We start from the raw sequence: 25171 nt of genomic DNA, 5'->3' as shown, positions 1-25171 counted from the left end.
AGAAATTGCATTAAAATTTTAATAGGACTAAGTAAACACATAGAACACTATAATTGTATGTGGACAACTCTTTCAGATCTGGAATAAAATACCCAGGAATAAATTTAACCAAGGAAGCAAAAGCTCTGTACACTGGGAACATAAGATACTAACAAAAGAAACTTGAAGGCTCAAGGAATGGAAAGACGTTCTATGCTCACAGACTGGAAGAATGAACAATGTTAGAATGTCCATGCTACCCAGAGCAAACTACAGATTCGATGCAGAGAGAGAGCAAGAGCAGAGGGTTGGGTGGGGGCCAGAGCAAGAAGAAGCAGCAGAATCCCCACTGAGCAGGGAGCCCGATCCCAGAACCCTGAGATCATGACCTGAGTCAAAGGCAGACGTTTAACCAACTGAGCCACCCAGGTGCCTCTCCAAGCATTTACTGCTCTCCCAGAGAAGCTGTTAGATGCTAGAAAGACAAAGAAAACTGCATGTGGTTCCTGTCCCCAAAGAGCTTGTAGTCCAGGAAAGGAGTCAGACAAGAAAATCAATGATCAGGGTGCGATGGTGAGTGAAGTGATACACATGACAGTCTAGGGGAGCACAGAGAAGAGCAATTTAGCTAAAGGAAAGGGGTTGGTGAAAAAGAAAGGCTTCCTGGAGAAAGTAACTTGAAGCTGAGTCATCAGGCAGCCACGTGGGAAGGGTGGACCCAGGTGAGTGAGTCAGAGGCAAACACCAATACAAGCACTACGTGGTGTCTGTCTTAAGTCAGCCAGAGGAGATGCATTCAGAACCCAAGAATGAGAGCCTGAACCCATGTGGTGATAACTGGCCTAGAAAGGTAGGGGGCAAACGGAGAGAGATCTGAGAAACAGAAGGGAATGGAACCTGGTATCCTATCGGATGTGGGGGGTTAGGGAGAGAGAGGAGCCCAGGCTGCTGGTGTCACGAACTGCGAGTGGGAATGGAAGAGGAGCAGTCATACGGAAAGCGGTGATTCAGTTTGAATCCTTTAGAATCTGAGGGGCCCCTGGAACATACTGGAAGACTTGTCTCATAGGCCATCAACAGAGAGATCTGAAGTGGACAGGCTTTCAGGAATTAGCATCATTTAGGTGGTGGTCATGGATGAGCTCACCAAGAGCTGAGATCACCCAGGAAAGAGAGCATGCTGTAGAGAGAAGCAAAGCTTTTGGACCTGTACAAACTTTTGTCAGGTCATTACTGTGTAACCCTAAACAAGTTTTAACAGACCCAAAGCTCCATCTTCTCATCTATGAAATAGGAATGATGATATTCATCTCATGGATTGTTGTGAGGGTAAACAAGTAGTTTGTAAAGTAGGTAGCACACTGCCTGATGACACTACCCAAGTCTTTGGGGTGGGTCAGTGAATGTCATCTCCTGGAATTGTGCAGTACACGAACTGCTCAGCTGTACAGCACGGCCCTGCCCTGATACACAGTAAGAACTTGCTCACTGTTATTCATCTAAGGAAGGGAAATAGGAAGTGAAAAGACGGGAATCAGAAAAAAGAACCCAGGGGAACCTGGGTGGCCCAGTCAGTTAAGCATCTGACTCTTGATCTCAGCACAGGTCTTGATCTTGAGGCCGTGAGTTCAAGCCCTGCATTGAATTCCATGCTGGGTGTGGAGCCTACTTAAAGAACAAAAAGAAAGAAAGAAATGAGAACCCAAAGGAACCCCAGTATTTAAAGGGCAGGTAAAAGAGGAGTCCTCAAATAAACCTAAGAAGGAACCGCTTCTTTTAGACTGCAAAAATAAATGTAACAGTTGAGATCACAGACTGAGAAGTAAAATCCAGCCAACTACAATCTGTAACAATATTTTTCCTGAGCAATAACAGATATGATATTACAAACTGTCCACCTGAGACTGTAGTCATTTTGATATTCATAGCAGAGAATCATTCCCTAATCTGAATTATAGACCATCTTAAAGAAAAGGCAAACAAGACCTTCGCATGAACAGTAAGCAATCCACACTGTAATGGGAATTCTATTAACTTGTGATCTACCTAAAGTCATATAAAAGCAAAGCCAAAGTAATTCCAAAGCATACTGAAAGTTTTCCCTACATAGGAGATCAAAAGTAAATATAGAAATAGAGTTACTAGCTTTCTCAACATGTATGTGTAAAATGCAACATAATAATATATACGACATTATATGTAGTATATAACAGATACGTTATAAAATGCAGAGGTCCTACATAAGAAGAGAATCAAGAGGAATTTCTTCTTTTCAAAACTGTTCTCTTTAATATAAAGAAAAATTAAAGGGCTCCTGGGTGGCTCAGTTAGTTAAGTGTCTGCCTTTGGCTCATGTCATGACCTGGAGTCCCAGAATGGAGTCCAGCTTCGGGTTCCCTGCTTGGCTCAGAGTCTGCTGCTCCCTTTTCCTTCGCCCCTCCCCCTACTTGTGTTCTCTTGCTCACTCTCCCTCTCTCTCAACTAAATAAATAAAAAAAAATTTTTTAAATCAAGATTCATTCTTAGGCAGTTGAAATTGCTCTTCTAATATGCCTCAGTAGGCAAATCAGTAACACATACCTTAGACATGACATTTTAATTACATCCTGCACTAAAACCTAAATTAAAGAAAAAAGGTTTGCTCAGTTTCAAAAATCAGATGAAAGAACACAAGTATTGGGAAACCAGCTTCTGCAATAAAGTGCAATTCTGTCCACAGGAAAAGATGTGAGGCAAAGGTCGCAGTGTTCTGCCACTGCTAATTGCCATTTCTCCTTTCCAAACAGCTGTAGCTTCATTTGCATTTTCCTGGTGCATCTAATGAGGCCCGTGTTTACACCCAGGCAATTCTTACTGAGGGTATTAAGCACAGAACTAAGAGTTAGACACAATAAAAATAAGACTTAAGAACATTACCAAAATAGAGGCACCTGGGTGGCTCAGTGGGTTAAGCCTCTGCTTTAGGCTCAGGTCATGATCTCAGGGTCCTGGGATTGAGCCCCGCATCAGACTTTCTGCTTGGCAGGGAGCCTGCTTCCTCTCTCTCTGCCTCTCTGCCTACTTGTGATCTCTCTCTGTCAAATAAATAAATAAATAAAATCCTTGGGGGGAAAAAAAGAGCATTACCAAAATAATGTGGGAGAAACTATTCTGGAGATATGCTCGGAATGATAGGACAGTCATCCAATTACCTCTGACTTGTTAACAGAAGTTTTCAAAAGCTGGAGACATGTCATTTGGTTCAATTTCAACCGTACAAGAGTATCTCCCAGAGCAAGTCAAAACCAGCTGAGCCCCAACAAGAAAAACTTGACCAGAATAATCTCAAGCTGCCATAGGAGAACCCATCGTGACGCAAGATGGAGAACTTAGCCAGAGAGCAATGCTCCAAAGGGTTCAGGTGTTCAAGACTCTGACTATCCCACATATAACACCACTAGAAAGCTGGGATTATGGGCCGAGGAGAAAATGGGACTCAGCATTCTTGTCCATCACCTAAGTACAGGGAAAATGACTGCATTAGGTCTGCTTCAGATTCTCCACTAAAAGAGTCCCGGATGGCTCAATTAGCTAAGTGTCTACCTTCAGCTCAGGTCATGATTTCAGGGCCCTGGGATTGAGCCCCATGTCGGGCTCCCCACTCATCGGGGGCCTGCTTCTCCCTCCCCCCATACCCCCCACCCCCACTCATGTTCTCTCTCTCAAATAAATAAATAAAATCTTCTTCTAAAAAGAAAGGTTCTCCACTAGAAAGTCCAATGAAATAGTCTTCAGAATCTTTTTATTTGCAAAGATTGCATTAATCCTTCTACGAATATTAACTTCTTCTCTGAATTCCTGCATATCAGACAATCGATGAAAAAAAAGTCCCCAAACAATGCTGCCATACATCCTCATCCCAGACACTGTGCCAGTGGGTGGCCCTCTTTCCTCTTCTTACAAAAGAGTGAATCATAAGGTCCCCAGTGAAACCAGACGCCAGATAGAACTAACAAATACAATCTATCATCTGCAACAGATCAAAGAAACCAAATTAAGGCATGGAAGCCACAGCTAGACGGAAGCTGGATTGGGAAATGCAGGTACCGCGAGAGGGAGGGATCCTCTTCTGTATAATGCAACAGAAAAGTCTCCCTTTCACTTGGGAAGCCTGTTTCCTTTCCATACCCTCACCTTTCCCCTCAAGTCCTCCAGACCTTCCTCAGCACGTGCCCAGGTATGGAACTCGGGCAGAGCTTCTGCAAGGACTTTGCTACATATTAACAACTGTGATCACCAACCCTGTGCAACAGTGTTTGCATGGCCAACCCAAGGGAATCTGAGAGATCCTTCTTACAGATCAGTGTTCCTTAAGTGGATCTTTCTCATTCCCTTTGGCCTCTGGAGAGGAATCCTACATTGGGAAATATAGGAAAAATCAGTTGAAGCAAGAACTGTGGTTACGTGACATGTCTTTGCAAAGGGCCCTCTTCCAGATTGTGCCTGACCCACTTAACTGCACTTATCTCGCAGAAATCACAGTGCCACTAGTTGCAAGTAATTAACAAGCTTGTAAGGCCAGTAGTGAAGAAAATAATTTACTGCCCAGAGTCCTCTCTGTTCAGATGCGTCCGTCTTTCTTTCCCTCCTCTTCTCACTCAGATTTCTCTTTATTTCTCAGTGGCACCTAGGGAGCACTCAAATTATTTCTATCTTCTCGGTGGTCTGTCAGGAGTGTGTCATAACTTGTTTTTCACTTCCCACATCAGCCTGTCACTCACCGTGTGCTCAAGTTAACAGCCTGTGGTGTCTTGTAAGCATTTTTCTCTGTTATCATTGAAACGTGCGCACACACTCCCCGCTTATCTTAGATCTCTGAATTAACTATTCATATTCTTTGTCCATTTTGTTTTAGAATAATTTATATTTTTTCTGCCCATTTGTAAGAGCTCTTTTTAAATTACAGCTATTAAACTTTGCCTGAAATATGTTTTACAAATGCTTTTTCCAAAAAAACAAAAACAAAAACAAAAACAAAAAACGATGCCTTTCACTGTCTGACTTATTTCACTTAGCATTACTTAGCATTATGCTCTCTAGATAGCCATGTTGTTGGAAATGGGAAGATCATGTTCTTTTTCACGGCTGAGTAATATTCCATTGTATTTCTCCCACCTCTACTTTTCTCCATTCATCTACCGATGGACGCTCAGGTTGTTTCCATATCTTGGTTCTTGTAAATAATGCTGCAATAAACATAGGGGTGCAAATATTTTCGATTAATGTTTTTATTTGCTTCAGATAAATATCCAAATGTGGAATTCCTGGAAACTTAATCCAGGCAAGCTATCTCCAGGACATCTCCTAGCCACGGTGCTCTGTCTATGTTCTATTTTTCATTGTTTGAGGAACCTCCATACTATTTTCCATAGTGGCTACACCAATTCACAGTCCCAACAGCAGTGCACAAGGGTTCCCCTTTCTCCACATCTTCACCAACACTTGTACTTTCTTGTCTTTTTGACACTAGCTATTCTGCCTAGTGTGAAGTGATTATCTCATTATGGCTTTGATTTGCATTTCTGTGATGCTGAGTGATGTTGAGAATCTTTCCAAGTGTCTGTTGGTCATAGATATGTCTTCTTTGGAAAAATGTCTATTCAGGTCCTCTGCCCATTTTTTAATTGGACCTTGCTTTTTTTGGTGATGACTTAAAGAGTTCTTTATAAATTTTAGATATTAATCTAGGGTTTCCAGTCTTGATTGAGGGTTTCCCAAAGACCTGAATGATCTATTTCTGAATCTACTCTGTTCCAAGGGTCTATTTGTCAGTTGCTAGGCCAATACTATCTTGATTATAGTGGCTTTATAATATTCCTATATCTCATACTTATCTTCAATAGAATATTCATCAATATAAAATGTTATGATCATTTTATGCAATTTTTAAAAAACCCAGTATATCTGTTTTTGAACTGTGGGAAATTTATATATTATGTATATTTTATGGTTTTTTTATTTAAGGGAATACTTCTGCCATTTCTTAGAACTTATTGCTTAGAAAAAAACTTCTAATTTCTACATTTATCTCACACCCAGCCATCTCCCTGAATAGTTTATTCATTCTACTAGAGTGACTGTTCTGTTTCTAATTTAGTCTCATATTTGGGGGTGTATACACAGTCATCTCAGCAACAAGAAAAATTTTTTTAATCTCTTCCAATGTCTTGTTGCATTTCCTATAAGATTAAAGATAATGATAAATAAAAATGATGGTCATATATATTCTCATATAGATCCTTATTTAACTATTTTTAGTATTTCACCATACAAAGTAAACCTGTTATTAGTTTTTCACAAATAGTCTTTATTATGTCTAAATAATTTCCTTCTATTCCTCCTTAAGAGTTTTATTAAGAGTAGTACTGAACTCTACTAAATGTTTTCTCAGCAGCTACTAATATGATCATGTTACTTTTCTTTTGAATTTTTGATATAATGGATTTGGTGGCTGGATTTTCTCATATTGAACCAAATTTATATCCGCAATAATCCGTTCTTGACCATATTGTATTGTCTTATACTAATATTAAAGGAATGCTGGTTTCATAAAGTGAATTGGGGAGGTACTTATCCTTCCCAATGATCTGGAAACATTTAAATAACAGTGTAATTATCTGACTTTTTTTTTTTTTAAAGATTTTATGTGTTTGAGAGAGAACACGCTTGCGCACATGCGAGAAAGAGAGAGGGAGAGAGAGACCCTGCAGGCTAGCAGGGGAAGAGGCAGGGGGGAGAAGCAGACTCCCCGCTGGGTAGGGAGCCTGACCACAACCACATAGGGCTCTATCCCAGGATCCTGGGATCATGACCAGAACAGACACTTAACCGAATGAGCCAGCCAGGCACCCCTAATTATCTGACTCTTAAAGACGGAATGACCATAAAATTTCTCATTTAAATCAGGACACCCTGAGACTAAAAGAAGGTGCTAATAAACAATTAAAATCAAGTCACTTTTAAAATATATAGTGGTTGACCAAAAGAAAAAAAAAAAAGGGAGGGCTGCCTGGGTGGCTCAGTGGGTTAAGGCCTCTGCCTTCGGCCTGGGTCGTGATCCCAGGATCCTGGGATCGAGCCCCACGTCCGGCTCTCTGCTCAGCCGGGAGCCTGCTTCGTCTTCTCTCTCTGTCTGCCTCTCTGCCTACTTGTGATCTCTATCTGTCAAATGAATAAATAAAAAAATCTAAAAATAATAATAATAAAAAATAAAATAAAATATATACTGGTTGACAAAATAGTTGGTTTGTGGACAAATATATTGGTGGACTGACGGGTTCAATTCAGAAATTTTCAGAAGTAAACCTTTAAATAAATAAAACAACATGTTTGCATTCATTAAAACAATTTTTAAAGTTCTTTATATGGTTTATTTTAATATTAAAAATATGGCAAGTTAGGAGCAACTGCGTGGCTCAGTCGTTAAGCCTCTGCCTTTGGCTCAGGTCATGACTGGGATCGAGCCCCACATTGGGCTTCCTGCTCAGCAGGAAGCCTGCTTCTCCCTCTCCCTCTCCCCTGGCTTGTGTTCCCTCTCTCGTTGTCTCTCTCTCTCTGTCAAATGAATAACTAAAATCTTAAAAAATAATAATAATAAAAAATAAAAAAACAAAAATTAAAATATGGCAAGAGAAATTATTCTTGGTGCATATTCAAGTACTTAATCAGTTTGGTACTAATACTGAATCATTGGTATTTTTATGAAAGATGTTATATTTTCAATATAATCTTATTTTTTATTTTTTATAAAAATTCCTGGACTGTTCTTCAAAGGTATATTTCATGTTAATACATTTGAAATTATTGAATCCTTCAATAGACTCTTTTCTATAGACCATAATATTTTTAATTGAGATATACTTTCTCTTCACTGCCCAAATACCTGGTAAGCTCAAAGAAAATTCTACTGCATGGAGTGTATTCTTAATTTGTATTTTATACTGAGACCTGTAAATATTTAAGCCAAAGTATTCTAAAAGATACTGTATTTTTTTTTGTTTTTAATATCTTTCTTGGAGAAATAGTTATACAAAAAATTTCATAAAATGAATTCTACTTATGATTCCTTTTACTGTTTCATCAAAGTTAAATCCCTTGAAATCACAGACCTTCTCAAATTTAATCTATTTTGAATTCTTGAGAAAAACACAAGTGTATCCTACTAAAAATAGTATTTCTATCAAAAGAATCTTCCCTCAATTCCAGATATTCTAAGTGCAACTATAAAATTTCAAAATTAAACCCTGTATACCGTTTTTTAATTCTTTTCACTTACGTTGCTCAGTTCCTACCTTACAACGATAAATTCTAGCACCTTCCTGTTTGCGAGGTTTGTTTTCCATAACTGCAATTTACAAAACTTCAAAAGCTGAATTTTTTTTGCATGCTCCGTTAATTAATACTTTGATTAAAAATTTCTAATTGATCTCAAACAAAATACAAATTTAGAGGACTCTTTTGCAAAAGAAAAAAAAACAGTCAATATTATTGATTAGCACTGATTTACAAAGCAGTTCTTCAAAGACTCAAAATATTTGTAAAATCTGATTGAGGAGATCAGCAAGGACAGAAAACACGTGCTGGATGCCAAAAAACTTTTCATTCTCCACATCAGCTGCAACACAAAAATGTTGTAGTTCCCCAACTCAGTGTAGAAGAGTATTTGTGAAATTTGGCTGTTAATTCGACTTTCATTGTAGTTTGTTTGAAAGAAATAACGACTTCTCTATGCCGTTATAGATGCACATTTCTGTTCCATGGATTTTTTTTTTTAAAGACTTTATTTATTTTGAGAGAAAGGGGGAGAAAACACGAGCATGGAGGAGGGGCAAAGGGAAAAGTACTGCCTTCTGAGCAGGGAGCCCCATACGGGGCTCGATCCCAGGACCCAAAGATCATGACCTGAGCTGAAAGCAGACACTTAACCGACTGAGCCACCCAGGTGCCCCAGTAAAATCAGTCCTTTTTTTTTTTTTTTTAAATGTTTTATTTATTTATTTGACAGAGAGAGACAGAGCAAGAGCGGGAACACAAGCAGGGGGAGTGGGAGAGGGCGCAGCAGGCTTCCCATTGAGCAGGGAGCCCAATGCGGGGATCGATCCCAGGATCCTGGGATCATGACCTGAGCCAAAAGCAGATGCTTAACCGACTAAGCCACCCAGGCACCCCCAGTCCTTTTTTTTTTTTTTAAGATTTTGTTTCACGGATTTCTTATCCTAGCAATTCCATTGTGTATACTTGGACATTGTGCCCCACCAAAGTCCTTATTTGTGTTCTCACTGAAAAAGAAATCATTTTCAGCACCTGCCAGGGGCTGGATCTGAATGTGAGGGTTGAATCCAGAGAGTGCCAGGCAGCTTCCCCGGGGGGGACGAGAAGTGTTCTAAAACTGAACAGCATGATGTTTGTACAATTGCACAAGTTTTCTGAAAGTCTTCCAACAGTGCACTTAAAATGGGTAAAACTTCTGGTACATAAATTTTACCTCAATATGGCTGTTAAAAATACAAACTTCAGGGACACCTGGGTAGCTCAGTTGGCTAAGTGTTAGACTCTTGATTTCAGCTTAGGTCATGATCTCGGGGTCATGAGATTGAGCCCCACGACGGGCTCCATGCTAGGCATGGAGTCTGCTTAAGATTCTCCCTCTCCTGGGGCACCTGGGTGGCTCAGTGGGTTAAGCCGCTGCCTTCGGCTCAGGTCATGATCTCAGGGTCCTGGGATCGAGTCCCGCATCAGGCTCTCTGCTCAGCAGGGAGCCTGCTTCCTCCTCTCTCTCTGCCTGCCTCTCTGCCTACTTGTAATCTCTCTCTGTCAAATAAATAAATAAAATCTTTAAAAAAAAAAAAAAAGATTCTCGCTCTCCCTCTGCACCTCCCCCTCCCTCCCTTTCTTAAAAAAAAATATATTTTTTTTTAATTTTTTGATGGTAAAATTTTTTAAAAAATTATAATGGAATTCACAGTAATACTAAATATTTAAACTTCAGCGGAATGGTGTTTCTAAAAGCTTTTCTGAATTTTATGAAAATAATTACACCATTCAAGTAAAAAATGTAATTGATTTTCTTTTTGAAGCATCTGGTAACATTTATATGAAACTAGTATAATCTGTGTGTTAACTCATCTTCCGCTAATGGAGCCAACAGATCAATAGCGATGACTTCACTTTTTTTCTTAAGAGATTTTATTTATTTATTTGACAGAGAGAGAGAGATCACAAGTAGGCAGAGAGGCAGGCAGAGAGAGAAAGGGAAGCAGGATCCCCACCAAGCAGAGAGCCCGATGCAGGACTCAATCCCAGAACCCTGAGATCATGACCTGAGCTGAAGGCAGACCCTTAACTGCCTGAGCCACCTGGGTGCCCCTCATTATCATCTTTCTTAAGAGACAGAAATTCAGAAATTCAATTTTTCATGAAACTTTTCAACTCTTTAGCTCATTTTCTGCAAAAGGGAACTATTTCAAAGTAAATTTCATTTTTTTAAAAAATATTTTACTTATTGAACAGAGATAGAGAAATCACAAGTAGGCAGAGAGGCAGGCAGAGGGAGAGGGGGAAGCGGACTCCCCGCCGAGCAGAGAGCCCGATGTGGGGCTTGATCCCAGGACCCTGAGATCATGATCTGAGCCGAAGACAGAGGCTTAGCCCACTGAGCACCCAGTTATCCCTCAAAGTAAATTTTAAAGTTATTTGGTTATCAATTTACACCACACAAAAATGACAAAACCACTGCACCTAGAACGCTCAGATTCCCACACTTTGCACTGAAGTCAGCCTGGCAGCTTCATGCTTTCTGTAGGCCACAGAGGCAGGTGAAGAGGGAATGGCACAACCATCTGGTATACCTTCGGGCAGGCCTGGGAGCACTGAGTACCTCTCCCACCAGCAGTCCTGGGACGGATTAGTGGTCCTCAGCCACCAATGTAGGAAGAAGTTTCATTTTATTAGCCAGCAAACTACATGCTGTCCTTTAAAAGAGGATGTAAACTAACTTGCATTTGGAGAGAACTTGGGGGGGGGGGGTACAGGGTTATGTCTAAGCATGTGTTAAAAGTAAAAACATTCTTCACAACACACACATCACACACACCATTAGAGACCACCGCACAACCTGGTATAATAAGGTAGAGGATTACTATCCCATCTTATTTCAGTGCATGCCAAAATGATGAGTCCAGGGGTGCCTGGGTCGCTCAGTAGGTTAAGCCTCTGCCTTTGGCTCAGGTCATGATCTCAGGGTCCTGGGATCGAGCCCCGTGTGGGGCTCTCTGCTCAGCGGGGAGTCTGCTTCCCTTCCTCTCTCTCTGCCTGCCTCTCTGCCTACTTGTGGTCTCTGTCAAATAAATAAATAAAATCTTTAAAAAGAAAAATCATGAGTCCAGAACCAGTGCCACAACAGGCAAAAACTGAGACTTCTGCTGATCTTTTTGAACCTTCTGGATGAGTTGATACTGGTCATTTACGTTTTTTCTTCCATATTTTCAAATGTGTTTCTATAGACTTCTGCACAGTTTTCATGTATATTTCTTATCATTCTTTTGGACTCCCTTGCTTATATGGTTGTGTCTGTTTCCTCAATCCTAACTTAAAATTTTTTTACTTTTCCCACTTTTGGTCTGATTTAGTCTTTCTGCTTTTTTCTTCCTATATCATTAATTCTAACTTTCAACTTATCAGAACCTTTTTTTTCTTTTTTGAGGGAAGTAGATATTCTGCTAATCTTTTCTTCATGAATAAAAGATATATATTACATATGTAATATGTGTTTTATATATATACATACACACACATATATGTGTATATATATATTTACTGTTTTAAGTTTTTCTTGGAGTAAAGTTTTGGGTATATACTATGCCCTAAAAATTGGGGTACAAAGTATAATTTTTACTGCTTTCTAAAGAATGTACCATTTCGGGACACGTGGGTGGCTCAGTTTGTTAAGCATCTGCCTTTGGCTCAGGTCCTGGTCCTAGGGTCCTGGGATCGAGTCCCACATCTGGCTCCTGGCTCAGCAGGGAGCCTGCTTCTCCCTCCTACTCTGCCTGCCGCTCTCCCTGCTTGTACTCTCCCTCTCTGTTAAATGAATAAATAAAACCTTAAAATTTTTAAAATAATAATAATAATAAAGAATGTACCATCTTTTCAATTTACTCTTTGATCAAAAGTTTATCTGGGAGAGTATTTTTTAGTTTCAAATGATATTTTGGGAGGTCAAATTTTTATTATTGATTTCCAATTGAATTGAAACATGTAATTAGGAAACGTGATCTTCAAAATCTCGACTTTTTATATTTGGGATGGTTTTGCTTTGTTTTTGTCCAAGTGGCTTAATCATTCTATTACTTCTAGTAATTGGGGTTTGGAAAAATCTCACATCTCCAGAGAAATAAATGGTCCCTGAAAGGTGTCTTGGCGATGTGACCTGGTGATCTGCCGTGCTCACCTAAAGGCTCAGTCCCAGTAACAACAGTTGTGTTCCAGTGTCCCACTGCAAAAGCATTTGGACTTGCAAATCCATAATCATTACACTTCTGAGTAGGAACAAGACAATTAATTATTTTTAACAGCCGGATGATTGTATCACCTTGGAATTTAATCAAAACAAACCAAAGAGCGTGCAATACTTCTGGACAGCACCCAGCAAACACGTAGTGCAAGTTTTCATTTTCCAACCTGGCATCTCAATTCCTCCTCGGCATTCACAGGTACCAGTAGATATCAGTTAACCTGCTGCCCACCTACAAATCCAGGAGAAAAACATATTCTTGCCTGTCAAGAATCAGTGTCTCAGCATGATTCACTGAACCCTGAAGTGCCAGGGGCTAGAAATATTTTTTAAATGTAAGCAACTATTAAACAGGTAGTCCCACCAAGGCTTTGAAGACTCTGTGTTCACATCAGATCAGCCTTGGTGATCTCAGACTTACACAATGAGCACATTTAATAGAGGAAGTCTTGTTTAAAATCACCAAGGAAATTCCAAACTCCTACCAAAGAATTAGCGGATATTTCAACAAATATACACTTGGAGACAGGGTGTCGTGGGTTTTGGTGTTTTTGTTTTTGTGATTTTTTTTTTTTTTTAACAATTTCTCCAAAACATTCACAAAGTGGAAGCTTCCTCAGGTCTGGCCAGTTGCAGGAAGAAACAGATTATACTTTTGAGCACCCACTGTGTGTCAGGCAGAGTACTTGGTACTAAGTCTTTTGTATTTGTTACTTCATCTCTTCATAGAAGTAGTCATTATAGGAAAAGATCTAAGTTCAATACATTTATAAATGTTTAGTAGATGATACATTAGAAAAGGCTCATTTAAATACAGATTGGGCTAGAGAGCTGTCTCATGATATAGGCCATTTGGGGTTACATTATGACTCCTATGTTTTCACCTCTAAGTCAGGTAGAATCCCCTAAAACTCCCAAGATCTTAGATTGTGAGCCCAGCAAATTTTTGTTTCGAACATGGACCCATAGACCCACCTATTTACTGTGAAATAATTGCTATAAAAAATAGTTAAATAATGACTCATCAAATCAAATGACCTATGAGCTCCAATGCCACCTAAACTATTTTTTTTAAGATTTTATTTATTTATTTGACAGACGGAGATCACAAGTAGGCAGAGAGACAGGCAGAGAGAGAGAGAGGGAAGCAGGGTCCCTGCCGAGCAGAGAGCCCAACGCAGGGCTCGATCCCAGGACCCTGAGATCACGACCTGAGCCGAAAGCAGAGGCTTTAACCCACTGAGCCACCCAGGTGCCCCCTAAACGATTTTTTTATGCGGCACAAAATTCAAAGTACCATATAACCTGCCTACCTTTCCAGATCCATCTTCTGCCCCCTTTTCCCTTTGCATGTACGTGACAACCATACAAAACGATTTCCCCTTCACAAATTCCCCTGGTTCTCCACCTGCCTATGCCATTCTGACCCTCCTTCTTCCCCTGATGAGCCACTCCTCCTGCCCCAACACGACACTCACGGTGACACACCCTCTCCACTTGCACTTCCCTCCTCCTCCCCCATCAGGCTGGACGGATGGCCTCCTCCAGTCTTCCATCTTGAGTAGAATGCTCTTACCCAGAATGAAGGCACTCCTTCAGCAAACATGTATTAAGTTATTACCAGGTTCATCATGAGGTGCTGGCAGTGCAACAATGTATAGAACAGAACGCTTCGCATGGCATGGGAAAAGTCAGCCGTCTCTACCAGGCAGTGCGGTGCCCCGTGGTCCCAGGGAGCAGCTTTGCCAGCCTCGCCCTACAGAACAGGGAAGAGTCTGGGCCACAAAGTGTGGGAGCCGACAGAGAAGACGCTGGGGAAAAGGAAGGGTGAGAGCAAACAGAGAGAGATGCGTAGCAGATAAGCTTTGCTGATGGCAGAAAAAAAATTCACCAGCCCAGGCATGCCATTAAAAAAACAAAACAACAACAACAAAAAACTTACAAACTACTCATTTATAAACTTTTCCGGCTGTACTAAAAGCAGACAATCCTCATAGAAAGTCACCTCTAACTTTATCCCTCATCATTATTCATATCCAGTGCTTTCTTAATTCCAACGAGGCTCATTAGTAATATGTGAAAACTTCCACATTTATCTGAAGACCAAAAGCAGCTTTTATGACTGCCCTGATAAGCGTTGGTTCCTGAAGATAAACCGTTCAGCTGCGGGAGACATGAACAGAGCAAACCAAGGACCGAGTGAGGAAGGAAGGCTCCTTCCGCTCGCGGTGTTAAGGGGAGAGAGAACTAATCAAGGCAAATGACAGAAACTTTGGGGTAAGTCTCCTTGACCATCCTACTGGTCCAGTATGAAGTTCTTGTCAAGCACTTGTCTTCCTTTCTTTCTTTCTTTCTTTTTTTTTTTTAAATATTATGTTGCTTTGGATTTTTTTTTTTAATTTTTTTTGAAGACTTTATTTACTCAGAGAGCATCGATGGGGTGAGAAGCAGAGGGAGAAGCAGACACCCCACAGAGCAGAGAACCCAATGCAGGACTTGGTCGCAGGACTCTGGGATTATGATCTGAGCCAAAGGCAGACGTTTAACTGACTGAGCCACACAAGAGGCCCCCTGTCTTCCATTCTTATGACCAAATGGGCCCATCTAGGCTGAAGCATTCCTCCTCACGGATCCAAAATCGTATCCTCTTTGACCAACGGAGACAGAACTTTCCAGAGTCCCCCAGAGTCTGATGCTGTTACTTAAATTCTGAAAAGCAAAACAAGCAAACAAAACTTCCCATCTTTGCAACCTTTCCTTGCTACACAGACTCCTGCAGGGAGGGCCTGGGACAACACGGAGGTGGCGGGCCCTACCTTTGGCTGCCCAAGCTGGACATGGGGAGGCAGGAATCAGAGCTCCAAAGAACACGGTCAATTTGAGTGGCTGCCTGCCCAGTTCAGGCTAATTGTTTCCGTTCAACAGTTCAGGCAGCTCAAGATGTTCCTTTGATAATCATATCAACTTCTGCCTCTCATCCGAAAACATAACAATAAATGTTCCAAACAAGCAAGAGGCAGGCACTGAGGTCTGTACCGTGCCGTGCCCTGAATAACACGGGGCTTTATTTCATGCCGCATTCAAAAATTCAAATGAGGCTCTAATGACAAAGGAGTGAAAACTATTACCCCTTTCCTGCAAGGACCGAGTAAAAGGCCTTGAGTACGGGACTCTTGGCTTGGAACCAACAAATCTCTAAGTGAATGAGACCATGCTCATTATAAACTAGTTTGTTACAGAGGAAGGATCTTTCCAACGTCTGAAAACAAATAGGAACCTGTTATTCTCGCAGTGTTACTACATCTGACACTCTCACATGCACGATCTCGTTGACAGCTCGCCACACGCTTTCGGCTGGTTTTGTCATTCCCTCTTACAGATGAGGAACCTGGGCACTGAACAATGAACAGACTTTCTCTCGCTTAAACAGCCGGTGACTGGCACAACGGGGTCTAGAGCCCAAGACCCAGGCCGAGCGACACTCTGCTAGTGCACGCCTACCTCCCGAAGTAAACTTATAGGTGAAATTAATCTCCCCTTGTTCTCACATCAGGAACGTTTTTGTAAGGAGGCCAAAAATAGAAGGTTGATGTAAAACATTTTAATTCTATTTTTAAACATCTACTTAGAGCAAAAGGCCAGGTGTTTTGCCAAAACAAATTAGACAGTTTTCCTTATCTCAGCAGAAGCCCAATCCTAACCAAGAAGAATAGAAAACATACATTGGGAAGAGAGTCCAGCATGAATTCTCAGCACTGGCCTCCTGCAAGAAGGAAGAGGCAAGTTTCCTGGAAGAGGGAACAGTCAAAGTGGATGACTCAAGGACTATTTCGGTACGAGATCCTGTTTCAACCTTGCTGTCCATCTGTTTGCTGAGAATGTAAAGTCGTTCTGAATCCCCAAGTCAGAAAAGGGGATGAAATCATGTACTAAAAACATTCCTGCAGGATCTCCACGAAGGCACGTTGTGACTACACAACACAGCCATGCAGTTAGAGGCCAGAGCCCACCTTCCCGTTACCTGTCGGGCCTCCCATGCCACCACGATGCCTCACCCCAGGGAGGTAAGTTCAGGGATTCAGCTAAACAAATGGGGAATGCTGTAAAACTCATTATTAATCTAGTGCAGACGAATTGAGGGGAAAAAAGCAACTCAACTCTTGCATGCAAGAAAAAATAGTTAATAAATATTTTATACACAGGCATCAAATAGCCAATAATAATACCTATTTATCAAACATCGAAGCCACGCATTTTTTTCCTTCCCTAGCCGTCCTCCCCAGACGCTCTCCTTTCCCAGGGGAGTTACTAAGGACAGCAAACTCACTACTCTCCAATCTCTCTTAGCACCCTTCCTTTGGTGGCATCTAGTACACCTGCACCTTTCCACACCTGGAGCCCACACCTGTCATTCACCTGCGGGACTCCATGGTTTCTCTCTCCCTCCTGCAGAATGAGAGAAATTGAAGGTTTCAGAAAATATCGATCTTTAGAGAAGTTCAGGGGAGTTAGCATTCAGAAAGGAAATGAATTCAGAACTTTAATTTTTTTAACATTTTTTAAAATTTTTATTTTTTTAAAGATTCTATTTATTTACTTGAGAGAAAGAGAGAGCATGAGAGGGGAGAGGGTCAGAGGGAGAAGCAGACTCCCCGCTGAGCAAGGAGCCCAATGTGGGACTCCATCTGAGGACCCCAGGAACATGACCCGAGCCGAAGGCAGTCACCTAACCAACTGAGCCACCCAGGGGCCCAGGGCTTTAATTTATTTTTTTAAGTACTTTTAAAAATTTTTTATTTATTTGACAGAGAGAGAAATCACAAGTAGGCAGAAGTAGGCAGAGAGGCAGGCAGAGAGAGAGGGGAAGCAGGCTTCCTGCTGAGCAGAGAGCCCAATGTGGGGCTCGATCCCAGGACCCGGGGATCATGACCTGAGCTGAAGGCAGAGGCTTAACCCACTGAGCCAACCAGGTGCCCCCAGGGCTTTACTTTTTTTAAGATTTTATTTATTTATTTGAAAGAGAGAGATTGAAAGAATGAGTAAAGGAAGGGGCAGAGGCAGAATTAGACTCCCCACTGAGCAAGAGGCCCGATGCAGGACTTGATCCCAGGACCCTGGGACCAGGAGCCGAGCTGAAGGCAGGCACTTAACTGACTGAGCCACCCAGGCATCCAAATGCAGGGCTTAGACACTGAAGAGTCTAGAATCCAATTTTAAGAGCAAGTAAAGTACAAGGTAATAATTAGCACTTCAGCTATATCATTTACGGTTCAGCCAGAAACCTAAACTTAGCCAAGTATAATATTAATTCCATAGTCAATGAGTTCTGACTTCTAAACAACAGACCTGCACACAAATTTCTGGAACACCTCATATTCATAAGTTTGGGCCACCTACCAAAAAATGTAACAGTAAATTTTTCTCCTTGAGTTTCTTTCTCTTTGCCACTGCAGGAGAATGTAGAAAGTATACATGTTTATGACTGGGCGATGATCCTTGACCTCTTTCCTTAGGTGCTGCCTCAGTTGAGAAAGGATCGGTGACCATTTGTTCCGAAGCCCCCTAAGTGAATGTGTTCTTCCCACTGTGCCTGATGAAAGTAAGCAGCTCCACTTCTGGTTACATAGTGACTGTAAGGGAAAGGGCTCTCCACGTTATCATAAAGAATAGTAAGTATGTTGGGGCGCCTGGGTGGCTCAGTGAGTTAAGTCTCTGTCTTCAGCTCAGGTCATGATCCCGGAGTCCTGGGATCGAGCCCCGCATCGGGCTCTCTGCTCAGTGGGGAGCCTGCTTCCTCCTTTCCCTCTCTCTGCCTGCCTCTCCACCTCCTTGTGATCTGTCAAATAAAAAAATTAAATCTTAAAAAAAAAATTTTTTTTAAATAGTAAGAACAACAGGTTGGGAGAGGGGTTTATTTGCTTCATATTGGCAAAGAGAGTCCGTGGGTTTCTGCTACTGTAGCCTAGGACAGAAGTAACTGCAAGAAGGCAGGCCGTTTCTTCCGAGTAGATACTGTAAGTGTACTCGTGTGTGTGTGTGTGTGTGTGTGTGTGTGTGTGTGTAAAGGCAAATAAGATATAAGGAATAAGATCGGATGGACAGTGATGATATGATGTTCTTCCAAAGGGAGAAATCATTGACATAAGAACATATTGGCCAAGTCTGTCATAGACTTGTTTTCTCTTCAAAGAACTATAGTCATGGGTCAAACCTGGGGTCAGGGGTAGAGGGACTCTTAGACTTCTCCGTGTAATAATTAGAGCACCCAGAATGGGCTGTAGTCAAACCAGATGAGTGAGGAAAGACAAGAGTCAGACATTCCTACCGGTAAAGTATGTTGCTCTCAAATTCCACTGTAGCCATGTTTGGACCATGTAAGTCTGCCTCCTTGGCTAAAGCTGATTGGACCCAGAACATGTATCTGTCTGCAGCAGAGCTAATCAGATGTTCTCTACCAGGAGTTTGTAATTTGGATTTAGGGACAGCTAATCTCTGTGCTTGGTTGAAGCCATGCAGCAGTCATAATATTCTACATCTACACGAGCTACAGAAAAACCTAGAGAAAGAACAATAAAGCAGATGTGCGAGAGGAGGTAAGACAAGAATCAGAGGAAGAGAATAGTGGGTTTCCAGTTCTCAGTTCCAGTGCCCTCCAGAAGCCACCTGCATTCCTGTCTTCGAGTTCCTCAAGACACTCCTTGCCCTTCTATCAAATTCTCCTTGTTTGATGCTAGTTCAGATTTATTTCAGTTATTTAAAATCAGAAACACCTTGATTAAATCACATTACCCTAGGGAAGACAGCATCATATTATGAAAAGAATATAGCCTTTTGAATATGTCAATGCTGGGTTCAAATTGGCTCTATTGAATTCAAGCTTGCTCATCTAGAGTACGTTTCCCAACCTCTTGGGGCCTGGATCTCTTCGCCTATAAAATGCAAATAATGACTGCCATGTGTAGTTGTGAAAACCAGAAAAACATATGTAGAGCCCCTGGCACATAGTAAATACAAATTAAATGGTAACTGTTGGTGAAACTCATGATGGTAGGGATGGCATCATTTCAGGTACCTCAGTAGGAAGATTATGTATAAAACTTGTGAATACAGGGTGCCTCTGTGTTTTCTCTTGTGCATCCCACCTTGAATTCAATGTGCTTAAATTTGGGTTTATCTACCCAGTTGCTCTTATCAGAAACACGGAAGTCAGCACTGAGTTCTTGAACTCCCAGATCTCAGCATTCTACCTATCCCAGAGTCCTGTCAATCCTACTTCCTTCTTTCTTTTTTTTTAAAAAAAATATTTATTTATTTATTTATTTGCAAAAGAGAGAGAGAGAGAGAGAACACAAGTGAAAGGGCGGGGTGGGGGGAGAGAATCCCAAGGCACCAGATCTTGATTTTTTAAATATTACCTTGACTACAGTCTAGAAATACATTGAACAGTAGAAAATTTAATACAGGTGCCTCTAGGTAAGAATCCACTTCAGTAATCCAGGTGAGAAATGACGCCAACGGTTCCAATGTAGTTGGAGAAAAGTAAAAAGCTTCATCATTATTAAGAAATAGAAGGCAGGGGTGCCTGGGTGGCTCAGTGGGTTAAGCCTCTGCCTTGAGACCAGGTTGTGATCTCAGGGTCCTGGGCTCGAGCCCCGCATCGGATTCTCTGCTCAGCAGGGAGCCTGCTTCCCCCCCCCCTCTCTCTGCCTGCCACTCTGCCTACTTATGATCTCTGTGTCAAGCAAATAAATTTTAAAAACTTAAAAAACTAAAAAAAAAAAAAAGAAAAGAAATAGAAGGTAAAAAAGAGAGAGAGAGAACATTTGTTCAAAAAAAGAGAGCATACTGAGGAGTGGTAGAATAAGGCGTGTAGGATAGACGCCAGTACAGTCCACTACGAAGATGGGAAGAGTCTGGGCTTGTGCCCAAGGGTAGAATTTGCCCAAAGTAAGAAGGGACACCTCTTCCTTAAACACTCATTGCTGGGTGAGATTTCACAGTAGGGCATACACATCTGTATTCCCTTTGATTCCATGTTGTCCTTAGGAGAGGGATTACAAACCTTGGAATATTGGCAAATACTATTGTTCCTATGAAGACGGGACCTACTGAGAACGAATCTTATTTGGAGCTCTCAGTGCATCGGTGAGCTTCAATATACATTCTCAGACAAGCCCCTGAAAACCTACCCCAGTCAGACCAAAGAGATAGTGATCAACTTGTCCCAAGTGTGCACAGGACGTTCCCTGTTTCAGCCCTGAAATCCCTGTGTCCCAGGAAACCACACAATCCCAGCAAACTGGAACAAGTGATCAGATTAGATCGGGCTCCAACGCAGCCCCGTGCATATTAGCGGTATGTTCCTTCTCCGTAGTAAGTCAATTACCTTCTCCAATAACAAGTTATCAAACTTACCTATTCATATTTTTTAATATTTTATTTATTTATTTGACACAGAGAGATCACAAGTAGGCAGAGAGGCAGGCAGAGAGAGGGGGGAAGCAGGCTCCCCGCTGAGCAGAGAGCCCGATGCGGGACTGGATCCCAGGACCCTGAGATCATGACCTGAGCCGAAGGCAGAGGCTTAACCCACTGAGCCACCCAGGTGCCCCTATTCATATTTTTAATCCAAACTAAATCTTAAGAGTTTTCTGCTTGCAGAGTAAAGCAAAACTCCTTTTTATTCCCTTCATAGACCCTGTAAGAGGTAAGGCTAATGACATAATTCATTTGCTCTATTTCCAATCTCAGTCCCTAAGAACCTACAATGTCCTGGAATACAAATCCAGCGATGGATCTGCTGAAATTTTTTGCCCTTTTAAGAAAACTAAATGATTATTCAATGCAAAGTTAAAAAAAAAAAGATGCACCACAGAAAGAAAATATTTTATTCGGCCCTTAATAATTCAAGATTTTGCTTGTTTTGTTAACTGGATAAGGCTCTGGTGGCATAAATTACATTAGATACTTAAATACTCAAATATAGAATGATTCAGCATTTTCATTACAGTAGACAACATAATCTAGAAGGAACCACAAGTTAGGCTACCAATATATCTAATGATGGCTGGGGGACAGAGAGGAGCCAGAGCATTTTAAATAAAAGAATTAATTAGTATAATTCAACTTAAAAATAATTAGCTAAAGTAAGATGCTTTATAAATATAAACTGCTAAATTCATACATTTAAAACAAATTGCTAAGTGACAATTTCACCACAAAATAACAGTCTCCGTGAGAGAGATTATATACAAAGCTTAGCGCTTTTCAGAACTGATGTACTGATATTTCGAAGTAATATATTTGTTTCTCTAGCAACAAATATAGTGACATAACATTGTTAAGTTTAAGGGGTATCATGGTTGATTTGATACACTTATATATTGCTAAGTGATTACTATGTAGCTTTAACTAACAGCCCCACCACCTTCCATAAGTTTCTTTTTGTGTGTGTGGTGAGAATTGTACATTAGCTCTTCCATACTTATGGATAGTATGCACGTGCACACGTGCACACGTGCACACGTGCACACATGCACACACACACACACACACACCCATCTCTGTTCATTTATCCATCCATGGGCACTGACATTGTTTCCCCATCGTGGCTATTGTCAATGTGCTGCAGTGAACATGGCAGTGCAAAGATCTCTTTGATACATGGTTTTCATTCCTTTCAATATGTACCAGGAGTGTGATTGCTGAATCATAGGGTAGTTCTGTTTTTAATTTTTTGAGGAACCTCCATAGTGTTTTCCACAGGGGCTGCACAAAATTACATTCCTACCCTTTTCTCCACATCCTCAGCAACTCTTGTTATTTCTTGTCTTTTCAATGATAATAGCCTTCCTAACAGGTGTGAAGTAAGCTCTCCTTGTGGTTCTACTTTGCATGTCCCTGATGATGAGTGACGTTGAGCCTCCTTCCATGCACCTGTTGGCCATCTGTATGTCTTCTTTAGAGAAATGTCTATTCAGTTCTTCTGCCCATTTTTTTCATCAGATTGTTTTTAGGTTTTTGTTCTGGTTTTTGGTTTTTGCTCAGTTGTATGAGCTCTTATCCCTAGACACAAAGTTTGCAAATACTTTCTCCCATCAGTTGTCTTTTCATCTTGTTGGGGGTTTTTTTGGCCATGCAGAAGCTTTCCAGTTGGACGTAGTTCCACTTACTAATTTTTGTTTTTGTTGCTCATGTTTTTGGTGTCCTATCCAAATAATCATTGCCATGACCAACAACGAGTTTTTCCCCCTATGTTTTCTTCTAGGAGTTTAATGGTTTTAGGCCATATATTTAAATCTTTAATCCATTTCAAGTGTGTAAGACAGGGGTCCAAGTGCATTCTTTCGCATGTGAATATCCAGTTTTCCCAATTTCATTTATTGAAAAGCTGATTATTTTCCAATTGAATATTATTGACTCCCTTGTCAAATATTAGTTGACTGTACATGTGAGAATTTATTTCTGGACTCTCTATTCTGTTCCATTGGTCTGTGTGTCTGGTTTTATGCCCGAACCATACTTTTTCAATTACTACAGTTTAGTATAGTTGTAAATCAGGAAGCATAACGTCATCACCTTTGTTACACTTTCTCGGGATTGCTTTGGCTATTTGGGTCTTTTGTGATTTCATACAAGTTTTAGGCTTTTTTTTTTTTCCTGTTTCCACTAGAATTTTGATAGGGATTTGAACTCAATCTATAGATGGCTTTGAAGGGTATGGACATTTTAACATTGTTAATTCTTCAGATCCCTGAACACAGGATATCTTTCCATTTAGTTGTGTCTTCTTTAATTTCTTTCACAAAGTTTTACAGTTTTCCGTGTAAAGACCTTTCACCTCTTGGTTAAATTTATTCCTGGGGCACCTGGGTGGCTCAGTGGGTTAAGCACCTGCCTTTGGCTCAAGTCATATCCCAGGGTCCTGGGATCGAGCCCCGCATCAAGCTCCCTGTTCATCAGGGAGCCTGCTTCTCCCTCTGCCTGCCATTCCCCCACCTGTGCTTGTACTCTCTCTGTGTCAAATAAATAAATAAATACTGAAATATCTATTCCTAAGTATTTTATTGTTTTTGGTATTATTGTGAATGAGATTATTGTATTTCTTCTAGTTTATTGTCAGTATATAGAAATGCAACTAATTGGGGCACCTGGGTGGCCCAGTGGGTTAAAGCCTCTACCTTTGGCTCAGGTTATGGTCTCAGGGTCCTGGGATGGAACCCCATGTCGGGCTCTCTGCTCAGTGGGGAGCCTGTTTCCTCCTCTCTCTCTCTCTGCCTGCCTCTCTGCCTACTTGTGATCTCTGTCAAATAAATAAATAAAATCTTAAAAAAAAAAAAGAAACAAAAGAAATGCAACTCATTTCTGGATGTTGATATTGTATCCATCAATTTCACTGAATTTGTTGACTAGTCCTAATTGGTTTTTGATGGGCTCTTTAGGATTTTCTCTTTTTTTAAAGATTATATTTATTTATTTGAGAGAGAGAGAGCACGAGATGGGTGAGGGTTAGAGGATGAAGTGATCCCCCACTTAGCAGGGAGCCCAAAGGAGGGCTCCATCCGGGGATTCCAGGATCATGTCCCCAGCCAAAGGCAGAAACTTAACTGACTGAGCCACCCAGTGGCCCCTCTTCAGGATTTTCTACGTATAAGACCGTACCACCTGCATCTGCACACATAGATAATTTTATTTCTTCCTATTCAAGAATGCTCCCCCCCCCCCGATTGGTCTGGCTAAGACTTCCAGGGCTATGTTGAATAGTAATGGTGAGAACAAATGTCCTGTTTTGTCCCTGAGCTTAGAGGAAAAGCTCTCAGCTTTTCACTGTTGAGTATAATGTTAGCTGTGGAACATTTATATATGGCCTTTATTATGTTGTAGTACATTCCCTCTTAACCTATTTGTTGGGAGTTTTTATCATAAAAGGATGTTTTTATCATGAAAGGATGTTGCATTTTATCAGTTTCTGTGTATACTGGGATTATAATATGATTTATTTTCTTTCGTCCTGTTACTGTGATATATCACATTGATTTGTGTATATCGAACCATCCTTGCATCCCAGGGATAAATCCTGCTTGATCATGTGCTTGTAACGTGCTGCTGAATTCAGTTTGCTAACACTTTGTTGAGAATTTTCCCATCCCATTCATCAGGGATGCTGGCTTATAGCTGTGTGGAATTTTTGGTTTTTTTTTTGTAATGTCCTTACTTGGCTTTGGTACCAGGGTAAGGCTGGCCTCCTAAAATGAGTTTGGGGGTAGGAGTTGCCTGGCTGGCTCAGTTGGTAGAGCATGTGACTCTTGATCTCAGGGTCATGAGTTCAAGACCCATGTTGGGTGTAGAAATTACTTAAAAATAAAATCTTTTTAAAAAATAAGTTTAGAAATGTTCACTTCTCTTCAATTTTTAGAAGTTTGAAAAGGGTTCGGTATTAATTCTTCTTTTAATTGGTAGAAGTCCCCAGTGAAGTCATCTCATCTTGGGCTTTTCTTTGTTGGGAGGTTTTTGATTACATATTCAATGCCCTTATTGGTTTGTTCAGATTTTCTATTTCTTCATAATTCGGTTTAGTAAAATGTATGTTTCTAAGAATTTATCCATCTCTCCTAGTTTTTCTAATTTGTTTGCATGTAACTA

General features: G+C 40.9%; 1 non-coding gene across 1 annotated transcript; it reads left to right on the top strand.

Annotated features, from left to right (window-relative positions):
• Positions 1 to 24800: 24800 nt before the first annotated feature.
• On the top strand, positions 24801 to 24873 carry TRNAK-CUU. The gene has a single exon. It is a non-coding gene; the product is annotated as a tRNA-Lys (tRNA).
• Positions 24874 to 25171: the final 298 nt, after the last annotated feature.

The sequence above is a fragment of the Neovison vison genome, chromosome 1 (genome assembly GCF_020171115.1).
Source record: "Neovison vison isolate M4711 chromosome 1, ASM_NN_V1, whole genome shotgun sequence".
Taxonomy (NCBI): domain Eukaryota; kingdom Metazoa; phylum Chordata; class Mammalia; order Carnivora; family Mustelidae; genus Neogale; species Neogale vison.
The sequence above is the reverse complement of the archived record's forward strand: the minus strand, read 5'-3'. Positions and strand labels throughout refer to the sequence as shown.